General features: G+C 41.4%; 1 protein-coding gene and 1 pseudogene across 12 annotated transcripts in view; both read right to left on the reverse strand.

Annotated features, from left to right (window-relative positions):
* Positions 1–22,354, reverse strand: part of SCMH1 (Scm polycomb group protein homolog 1) — a 218,081-nt gene that overhangs the window by 55,558 nt on the left and 140,169 nt on the right. The gene's annotated exons all lie outside the window — the stretch shown is intronic.
* Positions 4,831–6,301, reverse strand: LOC112632084 (annotated as a pseudogene). The gene has a single exon (XR_003121254.1). The product of XR_003121254.1 is annotated as a tricarboxylate transport protein, mitochondrial pseudogene (transcript).

Genomic DNA, 22,354 nt, shown 5'->3' on the forward strand with positions numbered 1-22,354 from the left:
GGGAGAATAAGTGAGTCTTCTGGGGGTGTTGGAAATGAATCCAGCACCCTCTTATATCAATATAAAATAAACACAAACAAAAAAGACAAAAGATAGTGATGAACTGAAATCTTTGAAGAGAGTAATATTATTGGAGATGAGAATTAGTTAGATTCAGAATACACTGGAAGAAAGAGCTGACATGACTGGATGTCAGTGAAAGAAAATTAGCAAAGACAAAACACAAAAGTATAAAATCATATCCAATGAAATAGAGGAGGGCTGGGCATGGTGGCTCACATCTGTAATACCAGTACCCTGGGAGGCAGGAGGATCACTTGAGGCCAGGAGTTCAAGACCAGCTCGGGCAACATAGCGAGATCCTGTCTCTAGAAAATTTTTTTTTTTTAATTAGCCAGAAGTGATGGCATGCACCTGTGTTCCCAGCTACTCAGAAGGCTGAGGTGGGAGGATCACTTGAGCCCAGGAGTTCAAGGCTGCAGCGAGCTGTGATCACACCACTGCATTACAGCCTGGGTGACAGTGAGACCCTGTTTGTATTAAAAAAATTTTTTTTTAAAAGAAAGAGAGGCGTCATAGATGATCCAATATTATTTGCTTAAGCAATTTGGAGGAAAATGATGCCATTTACTGGGATGTTAAACATTGGGGAAGAGAACCAACAGTTCAGTTTTTAAACATGTTTCTTATGAGATACCTGTTAGATATGGTATTAATCCATTTTCACACTGCTATAAAGACATACCTGAGACTTGTTAATTTATAAAGAGGTTTAATTGACTCACAGTTCCGTAATTGACTCACAGTTCTGCAGGGCTGGGGAGGTCTCAAGTAACTTACAATCATGGTGGAAGGGGAAGAAGCATGTCTTACGGTAGGTGAGAGAGAGAGTGGCGAGCGAAGGGGGAAGAGCCCCTTATAAAACCATCAGATCTTGTGAGAACTCACTATCACGAGACCAGCATGGGGGAACTGCCCCCATGATCTAATTACCTCCTACCAGATCTCTCTCTCTTTTTAAATGGCTTTATGCAGTTATCTTTAATCAGTTAAAATAAAAGTGTAAACATGTATATTATCTTTTATTTACCTATGTGATGACCTTAAATCAGTGCTCATTATTTCTTTGTGTGCATTCAAGCTACAATCTGGTGTCACTTTTCAGCCTAAAGAACTTTAGTATTAGGAAAGTCTGCTAGCAATACATGCTTTCAGTCTTTACCTGCATTTGTCTTTTTTCACCTGTACTTTGAGAGAGAATATGTTGGATATAAAATTCTCTGTTGACTGGTGTTCTTCGTTGTTCTTGTTTTTTGTTTTCTTTTAGTACTTTGAATGTCATCCCACTGCCTTCTGGTCTTGTTTCTGATCATAAGTAAGCCAGTAGTCATGTTGAGTATCTCATTTATATGATGAATCATTTTTCTCTTGCTGTTTTCAAGGTTTTCTCTTTGTTCTTGGCTTCTGACAATTTGACTATGGGGTAGCTCTCTGAGACATGTTTAATAATTTTTTTTTTTTAATTTCTATAGGCTATTGGGGAACAGGTGGTGTTTGGTTACATAAGTAAGTTCTTTAGTGGTGATTTACAATGTTTTGGTGCAACCATTACCCAAGCAGTATACGCTGCACTGTATTTGTACAATCTTTTATCCCTCATCCTCTTCCTACCCTTTACCCCTGAGTCTCCAAAGTCCATTGTGTTATTCTTATGCCTTTGCATCCTCATAGCTTAGCTCCCACTTATAAGTGAGAAATGATGTCTAGTTTTCCATTCCTGAGTTACTCCACTCAGAGTAATAGTCTCCAATCTCATCCAGGTCTCTGCAAATGCCATTAATTCCATTTTATGGCTGAGTAGTATTCCATCATGTATATATATATCTCTCTCTATCTCTCTCTCTCACAGTTTTTTTTTTTTTTTTTTTTTTTTTTTTAGATAGAGTCTTGCTCTGACACCAGGCTGGAGTGCAGTGGCGTGATCTTGGCTCATGGCAACCTCCACCTCCTGGGTTCAAGTGATTCTCCTGCCTCGGCCTCCCGAGTAGCTGGGACTACAGGTGTGTGCCACCATGCCTGGCTAATTTTTTGTATTTTTAGTAGAGATGGGGTTTCACCATATTAGCCAGGATGGTCTTGATCTCCTGATCTCGTGATCCACCTGCCTCGGCCTCCCAAGTGCTGGGATTACAGGCGTGAGCCACGGCGCCCGGCCCTATATCACAATTTCTTTATTTGCTCATTGATTGATGGGCATTTGGGTTGGTTCCACGTTTTTGCAACTTTGAACTGTGTTGCTATAAACATGTGTGTGCCAGTATCTTTCTTGTATAATGACTTCTATTCCTCTGGGTAGATATCCAGTAGTGGGATTGCTGCATTAAATGGTAGTTCTACTTATAGTTCTTTAAGGAATCTCCACACTGTTTTCCATAGTGGTTGTACTAGTTTACATTCCCACCAGCAGTGTAGAAGTGTTCCCTGTTCACTGCATCCATGCCAACATCTACTATTTTTTGATTATGGCCATTCTTGCAGGAGTAAGGTGGTATCGCATTGTAGTTTTGATTTGCATTTCCCTGATCATTAGTGATGTTGAACATTTTTTCATGTATTTGTTGCCTATTTGTATATCTTCTTTTGAGAATTGTGTATTTATGTCCTTAGCCCACTTTTTGATGGTATTGTTTGCTTTTTTCTTTTTGATTTGAGTTCACTGTGGATTTTGGATATTAGTCCTCTGTCAGATGTACAGATTGTGAAGATTTTTTCCCACTCTGTGGGTTGTCTGTTTACTCTGCTGACTGTTCCTTTTGCCATGCAAAAGCTTGTTAGTTTAAGAAGTCCCAGCAATTTATCTTTGTTTTTATTGCATTGGCTTTTGGTTCTTAGTCATGAACTTCTTGCCTAAGCCAATGTCTAGAAGGGGTTTTCGAATGTTATCTTCTAAAATTTTCATAGTTTCAGGTCTTAGATTTAAGTCCTTAATCCATTTTGAGTTGATTTTTGTATAAGGTGAGAGATGAGGATCTGGTTTCATTCTCCTACATGTGGCTAGCCAATTATCCCAGCACCATATGTTGAAAAGGGTGTCCTTTCCCCATTTTATGTTTTTGTTTGCTTTGTCAAAGATCAGTTGGCTCTAAGTATTTGGATTTATTTCTGGGTTCCCTATTCTGTTCCATTGGTCTATGTCCCTATTTTTATACCAGTACCATGCTGTTTTGGTGACTATGGCCTTATAGTATAGTTTGAAATTAGGTAATGTAATGCCTCCAGATTTGTTATTTTTGCTTAGTCTTGCTTGGATATGTGGGCTCTTTTTTGGTTCCATATGAATTTTAGAATTGTTTTTTCTAATTCTGTGAAGAATGATGGTGGTATTTTGATGGGAATTGCATTGGGTATTTGTAGATTGCTTTTGGCAGTATGGTCATTTTCACAATATTGACTCTACCCATCCATCAGCATGGGATGTGTTTCCATTTGTGTCGTCAATGATTTCTTTCAGCAGTGCTTTGTAGTTTTCCTTGTAGAGGTCTTTCACCTCCTTGTTAGGTATAGTCCTAAGTATTTTATTTTATTTTGCAGCTATTGTAAAAGGGGTTGAGTACTTGATTTGATTCTCAACTTGGTCGCTGTTGGTGTACAGAAGAGCTACTGATTTGTGTACATTAATTTTGTACCTGGAAACTTTGCTGAATTCTTTTATCAGTTGTAGGAGCTTTCTGGAGGAGTCTTTAGGGTTTTTGAGGTAAACGATCCTATAGTCAGTAAACAGTGACAGTCTGACTTCCTCTTTACTGATATGGATGCCCTTTATTGCTTTCTCTTGTCTGATTGCTCTGCCTAGGACTTCCAGTGCTATGTTGAAGAGAAGTGGTGAGAGTGGGCATCCTTTTCTTGTTTCAGTTCTCAGCAGGAATGTTTTCAACTTTTCCCTATTCAGTATTATGTTGGCTGTGGGCTTGTCATAGATGGCTTTTATTACATACATCGCTTGTATGCCAATTTTGCTGGGAGTTTTAATCATAAAAAGATACTAGATTTGTCAAATGCTTTTCCTGCATCTATTGAGATGATCATGTGATTTTTGCTAATTCTGTTTATGTGGCGTATCACATTTATTGACTCACATATGTTAAACCATCCCTGCATTACTGTTATGAAACCTACTTGATCATGGTGGACTATCTTTTTGATATGTTGTTGGATTTGGTTAGCTAGTGCTTTGTTAAGAATTTTAGCATTTATGTTCATCAGGGATACTGGTTGGTCTGTAGTTTTCTTTTTTAGTTATATCCTTTCCTGGTTTTGGTATTAGGATGATTTTGGCTTCACAGAATGAATTAGGGAGGGTTCCCTCTTTTTCTATCTTGTGGAGTAGTGTCAATAGGATTCACACCAATTCTGAACATCTGGTAGAATTCTGCTGTGAATCCGTCTGGTCATGGACTTTTTTTGGCTGGTAATTTTTAAATTACCATTTTAATCTTGCTGCTTGTTACTGGTCTGTTCAGGGTACCTAATTATTCCTGATTTAAGCTTGGAGGGTTGTATCTACCCAGGAATTTATCCATCTCTTCTAGGTTTTCTAGTTTATGTATGTAAAGGTGTTCATAGTAGCCTTGAGTGATCTTTTGTATTTCTGTGGTGTCAGCTGTAATATCTCCCGTTTTGTTTCTTACTGAACTTATTTGGATTTTCTCTCTTCTTGCTAATGGTCTATCAATTTTATTTATCTTTTCAAACAACCAGCTTTTTGTTTCATTTATTTATTTATTTTTTTGCAACACAATCTGGTTTATTCTGCCTTGGCAGGGTGGTCCTGAGAGTGGCGGATGCCACCCTGTCCTGGGCTGAGGGAGGCCCCAAGGGCCAGTTAAGGCCAACAGTGGGAGAAGTCGGGGGCTGCAGCCCCTGGAATGTGGTGAAGCCAGGTCGAGGCCTGGAGGCAGTTGTGGTATGCTGGGGCAGGGTGAAAGGCAGTGGACTGGGACCAGGCCAGTGATATAGGGCTGAGGACCTAGGCCACATGGTCACATGACACAGAACATGAAACACAGGCACAGGGCTCACAGTAAGCACATGGACAAGTGGGCACAGGGTCACAGGCCAGATGCACATCCAGCCATGGCTGGGCCAGACATTGGGACACAGTGGTGGTGTCACACAGAGACCACAGGGAGGACACGGCACTATGGAACACATGGATTTGACAGCCACAATGCAGAGACCAGGCCACAGAGCTTGAGGGACATGGCAAGGGGCCTTTTGGCACTACTGCACTGAAATCATGTGAGACAAGGGTGGTGGGGCACTCTGGAGGTGCCTGGGGTGGTTCCTTTGAAGGCCTCTAGGCTTAGTATGTCTTCCACACTTTGTTGAGCAGTTTTACCACCTCATCATAGATGATAAACACTATGGCCACATTCAGGACAACCCAGCCCAGGCAGGAACAGTGCCCTTGTAGAATGCCTTGAGCCCTCCTTCCTCAGGATCTGCAAGCCACAGTCCCATGTGTTCCAGTATTTGTGCACCTCCAGGCCCTGCATCTGGGTCTTAATCACGTCCAGAGGAGTGTTTCCAAAGACACTGGCTGCACCCACAATAGCTCTGAAGACCCCAGTGATCAGCAGGTTCATGGGCTTGTTGAGGTTGTTGCCTCGGTACCAGTTGCACAGGGAGATCATGACAAAGAAGCAGATAGCCTGGTTCGAGCCCTGCTTCAGCATGGTGGCCGTGAGGTCCTGGTACATTCCCTTCAGCCCTTGTTCCCACACAATCTCCCTAACCGCATGGAAGAATCCTGTGTACTTGGGGTTTGGGGAGGTCTGGTTGTGGTTGAACTTCACCTTGATGGTCTCCGTGGGGCACACGACTTCCATGGCCCCTGGCCATGCTGGCTCCTGGGCCACAGAGCAGCTCGTGCGTGCTGTCCAGCTGTCCCTGGGCATCCTGCATGTGGTTGCTGAGGAACGCAAACATTCCAAACCTGACGGCTGCCTTGGGGATGGAGCTGCAGAGGTGGGAGCTGAGGCCACAGTATAGGCCCAGGGCACCATGGCTGTGGACCATCTGCTGCACGCAGTCCCCAGTGCCCCGGTACTGTGGCAGGTGCAAGTGTTCATCCAGATGCAGCTGCGTCTTCACGTATTGGTGGGGAAGGTGATGCAGATGTCAATGCCGCCCGCCAGGCCAACTGCCAGGATCGCCTCCCCTGGGTGTGTCAGTTTGGCCTTCCCGGACACAGGCTCCGCGGCCACCAGAGCACGCAGGGTGTGGCCATGGCGGGTGGGAGGTAGGGGCTCATTTATCTTTTGTACAGTTTATTTTGTTTCAACTTGATTTAGTTCTATTCTGATCTTGGTTATTTCCTTTCTTCTGCTGGGTTTGGGTTTGTTCTTGTTTCTCTAGTTCCTTGAGGTATGACCTTAGATTGTCTGTGCTCTTTCAGACTTTTTGCTGTAGGCGTTTAGGGCTATGAACTTTCCTCTTAGCATCACTTTTGCTGTGTCCAGAGGTTTTGACAGGTTGTGTCACTATTGTCATTCAGTTCGAAGAATTATTTAATTTTCATCTTGATTTCATTTTTAACTCAATGATCATTCAAGAGCAGGTTATTGAATTTCCATGTATTTGTGTGGTTTTGAAGGTTCCTTTTGGAATTGATTTCCTGTTTTATTTAACTGTGGTCTGCGAGAGTGCTTGATATAATTTCAATTTTCTTAAATTTATTGAGGCTCGTTTTGTGGCCTCCCATATGCTCTATCTTGGAGAAAGTTCCATGTGCTGTATTCTGTGGCTATTGGATGGAACGTTCCATATATATTTGTTAAATCCATTTGTTTCAGGATATAGTTTAAATCCATTGTTTCTTTCTTGACTTTCTGTCTTGATGACCCGTCTAGTGCTGTCAGTGGAGTACTGAAGTCCCCCACTATTACTGTATTGCTGTCTATCTTATTTCTTAGGTCTATTAGTATTAGGCTGTTTTCACGCTGCTGATAAAGACATACCCAAGACTGGGAAGATAAAGAGGTTTAATTGGACTCACAGATCCTCATGGCTGGGGAGGCCTCAGAATCGTGGTGGAGGCGAAAGGCACTCTTACATGGTGGCGCAAGAGAAAATGAGGAAGATGCAAAAGCGAAAACCCCTGATAAAACCATTAGATCTTGTGAGACTTATTCACTACCACAAGAACAGTATGGGGAAACCGCCCCCATGATTCAAATTATCTCCCACTGGGCCCCTCCCACAACACACGGGAATTATGGGAGTACAATTCAGGATGAGATTTGGGTGGGGACACAGATCCAAACTATATCATCCCACCCGAGGCCCTCCAAATCTCATGTCCTCACATTTCAAAACCAATCATGCCTTCCCAACAATCCCCCAAAGGCTTATCTCATTTCAGCATTAACCCAAAAGTCCACAGTCCAAAGTCTCATCTGAGACAAGGCAAGTCCATTCCACCTATGAGCCTATAAAATCAACAGCAAGCTAGTTACTTCCTAGATACAATGGGGTACAGGTATTGGATAAACACAGCCATTCCAAATGGGAGAAACTGACCAAAACAAAGGGGTTACGGGGCCAATGCAAGTCTGAAATCCAGCAGGGCAGTCAAATTTTAAAGCTCCAAAATGATCTCCTTTGACTCCAGGTCTCACATCCAGGTCATGCTGATGCAAGAGGTGGGTTCCCATGGTCTTGAGCAGCTCCACCTCTATAGTTTTGCAGGGTACAGCCTCCCTCCCAGCTGCGTTCATGGGCTGGCATTGAGTGTCTGTGTCTTTTCCAGGCAAACAGTGCGAGCTGTCGGTGGATCTACCATTCTGGAGTCTGAAGGACAGTGGCCCTCTTCTCACAGCTCCACTAGGCGGTACCCCAGTAGGGACTCTGTGGCAGCTCTGACCCCAGATTTCTCTTCTGCACTTCTCTAGCAGAAGTTATCTATGAGTGCCCCACCCCTGCAGCAAACTTCTGTGTGGGCATTCAGGTGTTTCCATACATCTTCTGAAATCTAGGTGGAGGTTCCCATACCCCGATTCTTGACTTTTCTGTACTTGCAGGCTCAACACCATGTGGAAGCTGCCAAAGCTTGGGGCTTGCACTTCTGAAGTCATGGCTTGAGCTCTACATTGGCTCCTTTCAGCCATGGCTGGAGCAGCTAACACAGGGCACCAAGTCCCTAGGCTACACACAGCATGGGGACCCTGGGCTTGGGCCCGGAAACCATTTTCTCCTAGGCCTCTGGGCCTGTGAAGGGGAGGGGCTGGGATGAAGGGAGGGGAGGGGCTGGGATGGGAGGGGCTGTTTTAAAGACCTCTGACATGACCTGGAGACATTTTCCCCATTGTCTTGGGGATTAACATTTGGCTTCTCGTTACTTATGCAAATTTCTGCAGCAAGCTTGAATTTCTCCTCGAAAATGGGTTTTTCTTTTCTATCACATTGTCAAGCTGCAAATTTTCCAAACTTTTATGCTCTTCTTCCTTTATAAAGTGGAATGCCTTTAACAGCACCCGTCACCTCTTTTTTTTTTTTGAGACAGAGTCTTGCTCTGTCACCCGGGCTGGATTGCAATGGCATGATCTTGGATCACTGCAACCTCTGCCTCCTGGATTCAAGTGATTCTCCTGCCTCAGCCTCCCAAGTAGCTGGGACTACAGGCACGTGCCACCACGTCCAGCTTTGTATTTTTATTAGAGACAGGGTTTCACCATATCTGAGACCACCATATTGGCCAAGCTGGTCTCAAACCCCTGACCTTGTGGTCCGCCCGTCTCAGCCTCCCCAAAGTGCTGGGATTACAGGAGCAAGTCACTGTGCCCAGCCTCCAGGTCACCTCTTCCAAAGTGCTGGGATTACAGGCATAAGCCACTGTGCCCGGCCTCCAGGTCACCTCTTGGAATGCTTTGCCGCTTAGAAATTTTTTCACCAGATACCCTAAATCATCTCTCTCAAGTTCAAATTTCCACAAATCTCTAGGGCAGGGGCAAATTGCTGCCAGTCTCTTTGCTAAAACATAACAAGAGTCACCTTTGCTCCAGTTCCCAACAAGTTTCTCATTTTTATCTGAGACCACCTCAGCCTGGACCTTATTGTCCATATTGCTATCAGGTTTTTGGTCAAAGCCATTTAACAAGTTTCTAGGAAGTTCCAAAATTCCCCACATTTTCCTGTCTTCTTCTGAGCCCTTCAAACTGTTCCAATCGCTGCCTGTTACCCAGTTCCAAAGTTGCTTCCATATTTTTGGGTATCTTTTCAGCAGCACCCCACACTACTGGTGCCAATTTACTGTATTAGTCCATCTTCACAGTGGTGATAAAGACATACCCGAGACTGGGAAGAAAAAGAGGTTTACCGGCACTGACAGTTCCACATGGCTGGGGAGGCCTCAGAATCATGGTGGGAAGCGAAAGGCACTTATTACATGGCAGCAGCAAGAGAAAATAAGGAAGATGCAAAAGTGGAAACCACTGATAAAATCATCAGCTCTTGTGAGACTTGTTCACTACCATGAGAACAATATGGCGGAACCACCCCATGATTCAAATTATCTCCCACCAGGTCCCTCCCACAACATGTGGGAGTTATGGGAGTATAATTAAAGATGAGATTTGGGTGGAGGATATAGCCAAACCATATTAATTAGTAATTGTTTTATAAATTTGGAAGCTCCAAGTGTTAGGTACATGTATGTTTAGGATTATGATATTTTCCTGTTGGACAAGGCCTTTTATCATTATATAATGTCCCTCTTTGTCTTTTTTAACTGCTGTTGCTTTAAAGTTTGTTTTGTCTGATATGAGAATAGCTACTCCTGCTTGCTTTTGATGTCCATTTGCATGAAATGTCTTTTACAACCCTTTTACCTTAAGTTTGTTCAAGTCCTTATGTGTTAGGTGGGTCTCTTGAGGGCAGCAGATGTTTGGTTGGTGAATTCTTATCCATTCTGCAATTCTGTATATTTTAAGTAGAGCATTTAGGCCATTTACATTCAATGTTAGTATTGAAATGTGAGGTACTATTCCATTGATAGTGCTATTTGTTGCCTGTATACCTTAGTTGTTTTGTTTTTATTTTTTAAATTGTATTTTTGTTTTATAGGTCCTGTGAGATTTGTGCTTTAAAGAGGTTGTTTTGATGTGTTTCCAGGATTTGTTTCAAGATTTAGAGCTCCTTTTAGCATTCTTGTAGTGGTGGCTTGGTAGTGGCAAATTCTCTCAGCATTTGTTTGTCTGAAAAAGACTGCATCTTTCCTTCATATATGAAGCTTAGTTTCACTGGATACACAGTTCTTGGCTGATAATTGTTTTGTTTGAGGAGGCTGAAGATAGGGCCCCAATCCCTTCTAACTTGTAGGGTTTCTGCTGAGAAATCTGCTGTTAATCTGATAGGTTCTCCTTTATAGGTTACCTGGTGCTTTTGTTTCACAGCTTTTAAGATTCTTTCCTTCATCCTAACTGTAGATAACATGATGACAATGTGCGTAGGTGATGATCGTTTTGCGATGAATTTCCAAGGTGTTCTTTGTGCTTCTTGTACTTGGCTGCCTAAGTCTCTAGCAAGGCTGGGAAAGTTTTCCTTGATTATTCCCCCAAATATGTTTTCCAAAATTTTAGATTTCTCTTCTTCCTCAGGAACTCCAATTATTCTTAGGTTTGGTCATTTAACATAATCCTAGACTTCTTGGAGGCCTTGTTCATATTTTCTTTTTTCTCTTTGTTGGACCGGGTGAATTCGAAGACCTTGTCTTTGAGCTCTAAATTTCTTTCTTCTACTTGTTCAATTCGATTGCTGAGACTTCCCAGAGCATTTTGCATTTCTATAAGTGTGTCCATTGCTTACCCAAGTTTTGATTGTTTTTTCTTTATCTATTTCCTTGAATATTTATCCCTTCACTTTTTGTATCATTTTTTGGATTTCCTTGTATTGGGCTTTGCCTTTCTCTGGTGCCTCCCTGATTATCTTAATAACTAACCTCCTGGATTCTTTTTCAGGTAAATCAGGGATTTCTTCTTGGTTTGGGTCCATTGCTGGTGAGCTAGTGTGATTTTTTGGGGGTGTTAAAGAACCTTGTTTTGTCAAATTACCAGAGTTGGTTTTCTGGTTCCTTCTCATTTGGGTAGGCTGTTAGAGGGAAGGTCTAGGGCTAAAGACTGTTGTTCAGATTATTTTGTCCCATGGAGTGTTCCCTTGTATGTAGTAATACCCCACTTTTCCTATGTATGTGGCTTCCTGAGAGCCAAGCTGTAGTGATTGTTGTCTCTCTTCTAGATCTAGTCACCCAGCAAGTCTACCAGGCTCTGGGCTGGTACTGAGCGTTGTCTGCACAGTCCAGTGATGAGAACCATCTGAGGGTCCGTCAGCCATGGATACCAGCACAGTATTTGGGTTGTCTCCCAGGTCCTGCAGGAGCAATCCATTTCCTTCAGTGCATCTGTGGGTCCTCTCACAGGTTTCTGATTTATTACTGCAGTTGTTCTGGAGCAAAAATTCATGATGCGAGCCTCCATATGCTGCTCTGTCCATCTGAGTTGAAGTGCAATCTAGTCCTGCCTCCTGCCCACCATGATCCCCCCTCCACCACCAGGTCTCTCTCTTGACATGTGGGGATTACAATTTGAGATGAGATTTGGGTGCAAACACAAAGCCAAAACATATCAGATATCAAATATGGAGATGTTAATTAGGCAGCTGTATATATGAGCCTGGAATTCAAGGGAGAAGCTGGGACTGAAGACAAACAGAGAATTATCAGTATATAACTGGTATGTAAAGCCATCAGGCTAGATGAGAGCTCCTGGAGTTTGAGGACATAGTCAAGAAAAAAGTTGTTCTTGAGATGTCTTACCATTCAGAAGTTGTAGAGAAGAGGATGATTCAGTAAAGGAGACTAGAAGGTGGCTCATAAATCCAGAAGAAAAAAAGAGTATGAGATCCTCGAAGTCAAGTGAAAAAAGTGTTTGAAGAAAGGTGGAAAGGCAGCATTTCAACTAAATGATCAAAGGTAACATTACCCAAAATGGGACATACTGACATGTATCTCCTGATGTGATATACCAAGAATAGCATAGCTTTTTAATTAAAAACTTTTTTTTTTGGAGACAAGGTCTTGCAGTGTTGCTCAGGCTAGAGTGTACTGGCAAGAACATAGCTCACTGCAACTTCTGAACTCTTGGGCTCAAGCAATGCTCCTGCCTCAGCCTCCCAAGCAGCAGGCACTACGACTGTGTGCCACTATGCCTAGCTAATTAAATTTTTTTTTTTTTTTCCAGAGATGGGGGTCTCGCTTTGTTGCCCAGGCTGGTCTTAAATTCCTGGATTCAAGCAATCCTCCTCCTGCCTCGGTCTCCCAAAGTGCTGAGATTACAGGCATAAGCCACCATGCCCAGCTGAGAATACCATATTAGTTATGTCGTACCTCTGTCAAAAATCAATAATCCTGAATCAGACAAACCAAAATTCAGGCACATTTAATATAACAACTGGCCTGTTGTGCTTCAAAAGTGTCAGTATCATGAAAAATAAAAAAGAGGAACTTTCCAGATTCAGAAGACTAAAATAACACAACTAATGCAACATATAATCTGTATTGGAGTCTGAAGTTAAAAAAAAATTACTTTGAAATTAGAATAATTGGCAAAATCTGAATAGTATTAGGTAATATGTGATGTCCAAGTGTTTGAGTTCAGAAAGACTCTCACACATTATCTAATAAATCTGAAGATGTATACACCCTATGACTTAGTAATTCCAATCTTAGGTGTAAACTCCAAAGAAATTCTTGCACATGTACACCACAGTATGTGTAAAAGAATGCTCATAGCAATGTTATTTGTAGTAACTGGAAACTTGGAATGACCCATATGTTCACTGTTGATAAAATAGATTTTTAATGGCTGGGCGTGGTGGCTCACATCTGTAATCTGAGCACTTTGGGAGGCCGAGGTGGGTCTATCACCTGAGGCCAGGAGTTCGAGACCAGCCTGACCAATATAGTGAAACCCCATCTCTACTAAAAATACAAAAATTAGCCGGGTGTGGTGGCAAGTGCTTGTAGTCCTAGCTACTTGGGAGGCTGAGACAAGAGAATTGCTTGAAACTGGGAGGTGGAAGTTGCAGTGAGACGAGGTCGCGCCACTGCACTCCAGCCTGGGTGACAGAGCAAGACTCTGTCTCAAAAAAAACCAAAAGATTTTGAAAATGTTATATAGTAACCTGCTCTCAGAGTGTGTTCTGGGTACTCCTGGGGGTCCTCAAAGTCCTTCTCAGGGTCTGTAAGGTCAAAACTATGCACCTAATGATAATAGAACATTGTTTGCCTTTTCCACATTTATTCTCTTATAGTGGAGTTTTCCAGAAGCTACATGTAATGGCATCACTCTAACAAATAATGGGATGTACACTTGTATATATATTTTTTACTTGAAATATACTTATTCATTACTACTTTTTTTTTTTTTTTTTTTTTGAGACGGAGTCTCGCTCTGTCACCCAGGCTGGAGTGCAGTGGCCGGATCTCAGCTCACTGCAAGCTCCGCCTCCCAGGTTCACGCCATTCTCCTGCCTCAGCCTCCCGAGTAGCTGGGACTACAGGCGCCTGCCACCTCGCCCGGCTAAGTTTTTTTTGTATTTTTTAGTAGAGACGGGGTTTCACTGTGTTAGCCAGGATAGTCTCGATCTCCTGACCTCGTGATCCGCCCGTCTCGGCCTCCCAAAGTGCTGGGATTACAGGCTTGAGCCACCGCGCCCGGCCCTTTTTTTTTTTTTTTTTACAAAAAAGTTTTTTGCATACTTTGAGACAGGGTCTTGCTCTGTCATCCGGGCTAGAGTGTAGTGGTATGATCACAGCTCATTGCAGCCTCAACCTCCTGGCTCAAGTGAACCTCCTGGGCTCAAATGAACCTCCTGACTCAGCATCCCGAGTAGCGGGGACTACAGTTGCATGCCACCATGCCAGGCTAATTTACAGGGTCTCACTATGTTGTTAAGGCTGGTCTCAAACTCCTGGCCTCAAGTGATCCTCCCACCTTGGTCTCCCAAAGTGTGAGGATTACAGGCATGAGCCACCTCACCCAGCCTGCACACTTTGTTGGTACCTAAACAGGCATATATTTAATGTATACAATTTGACGAGTTTGGACATATGCAAAGCGTTCCACTGTGGGTTTTTTTTTTTTTTTTTTTTTTTTTTTGGTGTGTGTGGGGTAAGAATACTTCACGGGACATCTGCTCTCTTGACAACAATTTACATGGACAATATCATATTGTTAACTATAGGCACTATGTTGTACAGCAGATCTCTAGAAATTACTCACCTTGCAAAACTGAAACTTTATATCCATTAACAACTTCCTATCCACCCTGCCTCCACTCACGGCAACCACCATTCTATTCTCTGCTTCTATGAATTTGACCATTTTAGATAGCTCATGTTAAGTGGAATCATGCAGTGTTTTTTTTTTGACTGGCTTATTTTCCAGGTTCATCCATGTTGTCACAAATGATAGGATTTCTTTCTTTAATAAGGCTAAGTAACATTCCATTGTATATATATGCCACATTTTCTTAATCCATTTATCTGACAATGGATATTTGCCTTGTTTCCATGGAATGAATGCTTGTATATTCCTGCTCTAAAAAGTTCTAAATTTTTGTTTTTATTTTTGAGTTGGGGGTCTTGTTCTGTTGCCCAGGCTAGAGTGCAGTAGCATGATCATAGCTCGGTGAAATCTTGACTTCCTGGGCTCAAGTGATCCTCCTGCATCAGCCTCCCAAATAGTTGGACTACAAGCGTCCACCACCATTCTTGGCTGATTTTCAGTTTTTTTTGGAGAGATGGGGTCTTGCTATGTTGCCCAGGGTGGTCTTAAACTCTTGGCTTCAAGTGATTCTCCCAACTTGGTCTCCCAAAGTGCTACAATTACAGGTATGAACCACTATGCCTGACTCTAAGTTTTATTTTCCAATATGGTGAGATAAATATATACATATATATATATATATCTCTCCCACATAAATAAAAGCTCTTTGAAGTCTTTAAAGACGTAAAAGCTTCCTGAGACTAGAAGGTTTGAGAACCACTGACCTACAATTATAATCACTTCCTTGTCCTTCTCTTTTTCCAACACACTTGCCTAGAAAAAACCCCAACCCTCGTTAAAGTCAACTCTTTTTTTTTTTTTTTTTTTTTTTTAGACAGAGTCTCGCTCTGTCGCCCAGGCTGGAGTGCAGTGGCCGGATCTCAGCTCACTGCAAGCTCTGCCTCCCGGGTTAACGCCATTCTCCTGCCTCAGCCTCCCGAGTAGCTGGGACTACAGGCGCCCGCCACCTCGCCCAGCTAGTTTTTTGTATTTTTTAGAAATTCAACTCTTTACCTATTCCACACCCAAGCCTAAGATGCTGAATGGTTTTACTTTAAGTTGATTATTATAAACCCCAAGACTGCCCATATTTCTCTAGTAACCTACCACAGATCTAAGCTGGGTAGGGAGGTAAGTGATTCACTTTGGAATTCCTGCCATCACACGACAAGGCACTAAATTCTTACCCAGTCAGATATAAGAGAAGAACAGAACAGTGCTTTACTTGAGTCGTTTAACAGTCAGAAAATAGTTTTTCTTCTCTTTTTCCTTAAGGCTAGACATAAAACTCCATAGTGCCAACTGGCGAAGAGGTTGCCCTCTCTGGCTTGAAAGATCTGGACAGAAGAAACCAACCAATTATACTGAACAGTTCTAAAAAATCAGCTTACAAATGTCATGTGTGAGTAGCTAGCACTGAGATTAGACTTCATGCTAATTTAAAAGCTGCTTAATAAATGGATTTTCTTAAGCTATCCTGAGGGACTCCAGGATTTGGACGTTCTTTTTATCAGGAAGCCCTGCCCTGCCACAATCTAATCTAATTATCCTAGTTGGAAAAAAAACTGGGGTGATGTCAGGAGACCAGGGATCTAATTTTAATTCAGACTCTTATGATGTGACCCTGAGTTTGTTATTTAAACACAATCTTTTCTTATTTTTCCAAATGTAAATAATTAAGTTAATGACTGCCTTACTTAAGAGAAAGATGAAGGATAGGAATATTGTCCAACACATTTCGATGCTACTGAGGTTGACAGAATTAGACCCTTAATCAATAAAAATACTTTAGACAAAATTCTTGTACATCTGTGGTTTCATTTGACCTTCAGGACAATCTTGTGAAGGGTGACATTTATCACGTCCTTTGACAAATGAGGAAAGTGAGACTGAGAGAAGTAAAAGTGGCAGAGCCAGGCATGATTCTAGTCTTTGGAGTCTTCATTGTACACACTCTAGCAAATAGCCTAGGTGGAAGGAATAAACCTTTCTGGATTGGCAGGAGCCCAGGAAGTGGCAATTTATGTGTTAATTAATCTGACTACATCAATTTAAGATTAAATAAATGCTAAGCATCAAGGTTTGCCAAGTGTCTAAAGTGAAAAAAACCTCAACATGATTCTTGCCCTAGAGGAATACAATCTTGAGAAGGTTGGGGGTAGATATTTGTAAAATCAATCATGATTCAGTGGGTATGGACTGGGGTAGGAAAGGTACAAGATAAGCCTAGAACACCCTGGTCAGAAAGTAATGGGATACTCAAAGAGCAATGAGGCTATGTCAAAAGGATGCAGAAGCCAATTTTAAGAAGCTTCTACTGTCCAAATCTTGGACAATTTGAGCAGAAAAATAATGACAGAAACAAATTATAACTCACTTAATAAAATAAGAATCCATGAGTCCATACTCATGTAACTGAGTGAATAAACAGGGAAGAAGAGAAATCTCTTGCTTACAGTAGAATTCCAATTAATGAACATGTAAGGAATGAGGACATTAGGAAATAATTTGTCAATAACTGATGCAGGCAAGCCTCATCAAAGAATGGTGAAACTACTGGGTCAAAGTTTGATGAGAAACAGGACATTTATAGTTTCAAAGTTCTCCACAAGATAATTAATGACAAAGAAAAAAATAGTAACACTACAGTGAAGACACCTGACACACACAGCCTGAACCAAGGAATTAAGGTTACTATCTGCAGTAATGAGACAAGTAGGTATCATGTACCTCCAATATGATGCTTTGAGAAGAACGTCATAACCTGTACCACCTCAATCAAATAATAACATAACATCAGACAAACCCAGATTGAGAGCTAATCTATAACTGGACAAATATTTATAAAGATATATTAAAGTTATCAAACATAAGGAAAAACAGAAGAATGATTTCAGACTAAAGGAGACTAAAGAGATATGATGATTAAATGCAACTTGTGATGCAGAATTTTCTTTTCCTAAAAGATATTATTGGGTCAATTGGCAAAATACAAGTAAGTTTCATAGATTAGCCCCTGGTAAAATATCAATATTAATTTTCTGGTTTTAATAACTGTGTAAGGTATACAGAATAGGTTTTCATATTATATAAATATTACTCTTTTGATTTTTAAAATTATTATTTTTTAACATGGGGTCTCACTATATTTTCCAGGCTGGTTTTGAACTCCTGGGCTCAAGTGATCCTCCTGCCTTGGCCTCTAGAAGTGCTAGGATTACAGGCGCGAGCCACTGCACCTGGCCCAATTTTCTGATTTTGAAAATAGTACTATGCCTGTAAGAGAAGGCCCTGGTTTTTAGAAATACATACTAAAGTCGGTTGACTATGGTGGCACACATCTGTAATCCCAGCACTTAGGGAGGCTGAGGTGGGTGGATTACCTGAGGTCAGGAGTTTGAGACCAGCCTGACCAACATGGCGAAACTCCATCTCTACTAAAAATACAAAAATTAGCTGGGCGTGGTGGCAGGCTTCTGTAATCCCAGCTACTCAGGAGGCTGAGACAGGAGAATCGTTTGAACTCAGGAAGTGGAGGAGGATGCAGTGAGCTGAGATCATGCCACTGCACCCCAGCCTGGGCAACAAGAGTGAAATTCTGTCACACCACCACCACCACCACCACCACCACCACAAAGAAAAATAAGAAATACTAAAGTCTTTAGTAGTAAAGGGATATTATGTTTAAAAAATGCAAATTGTGTGTGTGTGTGTGTGTTTTTTTTTTTTTGTTTTTTTTTTTTTGGAGACAGGGTCTGGCTCTGTTGCCCAGGCTGGAGTAGAGTGGCACAATCTCAGCTCACTGCAACCTCTGCCTCCTACCTCGGCCTCCCAAGTAGCTGGGACTACAGGTGCATGCCACCATGCCCGGCTAATTTTTGCATTTTTTGTAGAGATGGGTTTCACCATGTTTCTCAGGCTGGTTCTGAACTCCTGAGCTCAAGTGATCTGCCTGCCTTGGCCTCCCAAAGTGCTGGGATTATAGGTGGTGAGCCACCATGCCGGGCCAGGGAATTCTTTATATTACTGTTGCGACTTTTCTGTAAAGCTGAAATTATGTCAAAACAAAAACTCTTTAAAAAGATTCATTGGGCATAGTGCCCAAATGTGCATATATACAGGGTTATAAGAACCCAGAGGAGGGAATGACTAACTCCGCAAGGGAAGGAGAAGGGTTAAGGGAGATAGGCAAGTGGGACTTATCAGGGAAGATTCCAGAGTAAGTGGCATTTTAACTAATCTTTGAAGAATAAATAGGCTTTTCATTAGGAAGAGGACAAGGATAGAGGGTAGGTAACGGTACTTTAGACAGAGGAAGCAGCATGGAGAGAGGCATGGGGTTGCAAAAAGTATGGTTATATGAGGACTTGTGGATAGTGCTGTGTGGTTTCAGTCCATAAGAAGGAGAAGCAAGTGGGGTTAGAAAGAAATGCTATAGCCAGCTTGAGAAGAGTCCACATGATATTTAAGGAATTTTTTAGCTCTAACACACAAAGACTGCCGCGATACACAAAGTGGATCCTACAGCCCTACAGATGGAAAAGGTAATGGTAAGGTCCATTGTAAAGGCAGAAGCACATCTAAGGCAGATAGTAGCACAGAAAGATGTGTAGAACTGGTCTCCCACCCCTGACAAATTTCTTCTGATTTGTGCATTTATGTATTTATCTAATCCTTATTGCCTTGGCCATACAGTGACCAATAAGGCCACGAAAAGGAAGATATCAACTGTTAAGACCAAGAATGGAGGGAGAAGATAGTTTGCACATAGGTGTCCCCAGTGATGGAGTTAATTTTGCTTAAAAGGAACTGACATTTATTGGGCACATTCTATGAAAGAAGTGTCATACTACATGCAACAGCAGTATGGATAATCATCACTGCCACTAAAATGTACTAGGTTGCATAAAAAGCAGTTTATATTGGCAGCTAAGGGAATGGTTTAAGTCATGCCTATGAAGCATGTATTATCTCTATTTAACAGATGAGGAAATGGGAATTTGAGTAAGTTGGCCACAGTCACATAGTAAAGAGGCAGGGCTGGAATATACATCTAGGATGTCTTACTCCAAAGTCTTTGCTCTTTCCATCATACCATACAGCTTTTCTCTTACTAATTCAAAATTCATTCATTCACTCATTTGTTTACTCATTCATCCAACAATCATTCTGTACTGAGAATATATTATGTGGTAGGTCCTACTGCATACACTACAGTTCAATATTAATTTTCAGTGGAAATAAAAGTTTCTGCTGGGCTGGGGCTGGCTTGATAAGCAGGAATCAGGCACGTGAGGATTTAGGGCAGAGTACTCTAGGCAGAGGAAATAAAAGGTATAAAGGTCTTAAGGAAATAATGAACTTGACTTGTTTAAGAAACAGAAAGCCAGAGAGATTGCATCTGGGTAAATAAAGGAAATAATGGTAAAAGATAGAATCAGAAAAGTAGATGTGGTCAGATCATGCAGGGCCTTCTGTGTCATGGTAAAGAAATGCTCTAATTACTATTGAAAAATATCAGCCTAGATGCTCTGTGGATGAAGAATGGATAATAGAGAGGTAAGAATGGAAGCAGAGACATCAGTTAAAAGGCTAACTGTAGAAGTCCATCCAAGAGATGATGGTGGGCTGAGATTAAAGTGATGATAGCCATGAGGGTACAAAGAAGTAGATGAATACAAGGCACATTTTATAAGCAGAGCTGATGGCACTGCAAACCTCGATGAAAGAGAGGGAGGGAAAGTGCAATTCAGGGTGAATTTTAAGTTTCTGGTCATTACTATGACAGGGAAAATGACAAGAACTATAGGTTTTGGAGGAGGCAGTTTAGGAATCAAAAATCTATTTTAGCTATCTTATGTTCTAAATGACCTTTAGATATCTAGAGATGACAGGTAGTCAAATAAATGAGTCCAGAGTTCCACAGAAAGTTCAAGGATAGAGATATAATCCTGGTAGTCATTAGTATGTAGACAGTATATAAAGACATAGCACCAGACTTAGAGAAACTCTGTGTACAGTAGAATAGGAGAAGGCCTGGGACTCAGCCCTGGAGCACTCCAACAACTAGAGGCTGAGAAGTGGAGAATGCCAGCCAGAGGAGACAGAGTTAAGAATTGAAAATGTAGAAACTGTCATGTTCTAGAAGCCAAGAGGTGGTGATGTTTTAAGAAGGAAATAGTGATCAGTTGTACTGAAAAGTTACCGAGAGGCTGAGCAAGATGAAGGCAGAAAAGTTCTGTCAACAGGAAAGTCAAATGTGTTCTTACTAAGAGCAGCTTCACTGGAACAGTGGGGGTTGAAGAATAACTCAAGAAAGCTGAGAAAATAATAGAATGGAAGACAGAAACAGAAATAGTGACAACAGATGAATTATTTTTAGAAGTTTTACTGTGTTTAGCAGGAAGAATGGCCATTCCAAAGATGTCCACACAAAAACTCTATTTTCAGTATGGCAAGCCTTATCTCTCCAACTAGCTATAAAATTTAACCAGAGCATATTTATTCAGTGTTAGGAATATTGCCACATGGTTCAAACCTGTAATAGCAGACTCACTGGACCTATACTAGCAAGGCAATGTCTGGGAAACATCATCTGGACTTCCTCCATATGCTTTATATGCTCCCTGAAATTTGTCACTAGCCCTTGGTGGTTCTCATCTCAGACTGATTCTTGGGCTCTAGGCCTTGCTAATGTCTGCTTCATGAACTTGGCTTGCTCTCTGATTATACTCTCCGGTATTTAGTTTTTGATGACCAGCTGAAGGTCCCTAGCATTTGATTTTGACTTACATTTTGCTGATACCATTCCCTTGTTTATGTTAATATCCTAAAGGGAGCCTATGCTCAAAGCTACATAGCATATATCCTAGCACCCTAAGTTATACCAGGCACATAGGAGTTTGTTAAAACATATCAAATTGGTGGTAGTGCAGAGGAAGCAGGTATGGCATAGGTGTTAAAGGGCAGGTTCTCCAGCCTCTAAAAAACAGGACAATGTGTAAAGTCAGTGTGTAAAGTCAGCCTAAATTTCTTCCAGAAACAGGGAAGGTAATCACAAATACTTTCTTAAGGAATAAGACACAAGGAATGAAAGCTTATAGCTGTTTCCATGAAAACATATGACAGTTGTCTTTGGTATTTTGATAATTTGTATCACTAAAAACAAATTAAATAAAGTCAAATGTATTTGAGAGGCAGCTGGGGTCTCAGGCAAATTAACATGTAAAGCTAGCATTCTGGAAGATCCCAATCCAAAAGATGAGAAGAACTCAGGGAAGGAAGGAACAAAACAAATCCCTAGCATTCATATTCCAATGAACCGTGGGAAAATACAAATAACAGTGGCCCAGAACACAGTAAACTGTTCTGTTTCAGAAACTAAATTGTTATGTTACTTTGAAAAATTTCTCCGTGCTTCATTTTTGGGGCCTGCTATTCCTTCAGCACGCATCTGTTTAGAATAAGGATATTCTTCTACCTAATCATGATACCTTTGCCATGTTTAGTTATAAATGCTTCTGTACTAAGACAATTGTATCACTTACAGTAGAAAGTATAAGAGATGCAAGGAGAAAAAGAAACATATGACTAATACAATACTTTAAGACACCACTCCCAGAATAAGACAGGTCAAGTGGACAAAAGATAAGTAAGGGTTTAGAATATCTAAGCAAAATAATCATGTTACATTGATCTTATGGATATATAGGATACTACACTCTGATATTAGTGAACATGAAACATTCACAAAACTCATCATACATTAGCACAAAGAAAATCGTAAGTTTCAAATCTCTGTAATCTGTAGTCTGAGGTCTGAGATGGGAGGATCACATGATCCCAGGAGTTTGAGGCTGCAGTGAGCTATAATTATGCCATTCCACTCCAATCTGGGCGATGGAGTGAGACCATCTTAAAAAACAAAACAAAACAAAACCTAAAGATGCAAACAAAAACCTCTTAGATCTGAT

The sequence above is a fragment of the Theropithecus gelada genome, chromosome 1 (genome assembly GCF_003255815.1).
Source record: "Theropithecus gelada isolate Dixy chromosome 1, Tgel_1.0, whole genome shotgun sequence".
NCBI classification, from domain to species: Eukaryota; Metazoa; Chordata; class Mammalia; order Primates; family Cercopithecidae; genus Theropithecus; species Theropithecus gelada.